The sequence below is a fragment of the Papaver somniferum genome, unplaced genomic scaffold, assembly GCF_003573695.1.
Source record: "Papaver somniferum cultivar HN1 unplaced genomic scaffold, ASM357369v1 unplaced-scaffold_141, whole genome shotgun sequence".
In the NCBI taxonomy this organism is placed as follows: Eukaryota; Viridiplantae; Streptophyta; class Magnoliopsida; order Ranunculales; family Papaveraceae; genus Papaver; species Papaver somniferum.
Window position 1 is genome coordinate 1 of NW_020623379.1, and position 1,314 is coordinate 1,314.

The following is a 1,314-nucleotide window of genomic DNA, read 5'->3' on the forward strand; positions in this document are numbered from 1 at the left end:
GGATTGGCTCTGCTCATGTTCATCTTCCTTCTCATCCTCTTGGTTTCGTAGTCTTTCTTTTTCTCCTCAATGAATATGAATGTGCTTGAAGTTGTTCATGCTGATGGAATTTGTTTCTGTTGTTGTGTGATTTATGTCATCTGCCAGCATTTGTGTTATGAAGATTCCTCGAAGCTTAACCTGGACATGTTAATAGGTGGATCTGTCTCAAGAGAGAAAGGGAGTTTCTGTATTAACGTTAGTGCCTTACCTACTAAAAATAACCCAAAAATCGGTATATAGAAGATCTAGGTGCAAGGCGACTCCTTAGGCGCCTAGGCCACGGAATCGGCGCCTTGACTAGCACGTAATATAGTATAGCTCGCAAGGCTTTGGTTTCAACTGTATTTGGTTTAGAAAAACAGCTAGGTTCAGCTCCAGCGGCGGGTGCACACCGCGTGCAATTTAACTAGTATAAATAAAGAAATGATCCAACCAAATGTTAAAAAAACACTGTAAAATAAAATATGTCCCGTCATTCAATGATGGTAAAACTTGGGCGTTAACTACGAAACTGGACACACATGTCACGTCTTCAATTATATTATGGTAGGTGGTCAGTTAAATGTGTTTCGTTTGACCCCCTCTCTCTGTTTCACATCTTCTTCATCTCTCCAACTCTTTGTATCTAAAACGCTTAGATCCTTCTTGAACTGGCTTAGATCCACATAGGCTATGAACCCTCTTCGATCTCCTATAGTCTATGCATTTAAAAGTCATACTGGTAAGTTAAATCTTTAAAACAGTTTTAATAGGTGATTATTCAATCGTAAATATTCAAAAGATGAATATAGAGAGACTTAGAAGCAAAACCATTATTAGCGATCCTTTAATCTTGATGAGGAAGATACACCTTTCAACAAAACAAAAAGTATAGTGATAGAGATTAGGGTTCCTGTAATATTAAGAGTTTCTATTTTATTTTCATATTTAGATTAGGATTACTCTAATACTTTGTTCTTTTTTAAATAATTTTTACTTTTCTTTCTGCTGCAATACCAGCATAAAGAAAGTTGCTTCAAAAAAAAAACAAACTTCCTAATGATGTTTACTTGAAACGAACTTCCCTGAAACATAGAGAGAGATGGAGATAAAACGGTAGATTACTGTTTCGATAGATTAGGGTTACTGTTTCTGTAATATATACGACCTTTAACAAAACAACAAAAACTGTTTCGACAGATTAGGGTTACTGTTTCTGTAATATATGTGACCTTTAACAAAACAACAAAATAAAATAAAAATTATAATAATAATACAGTGAGAGTTTTTTTT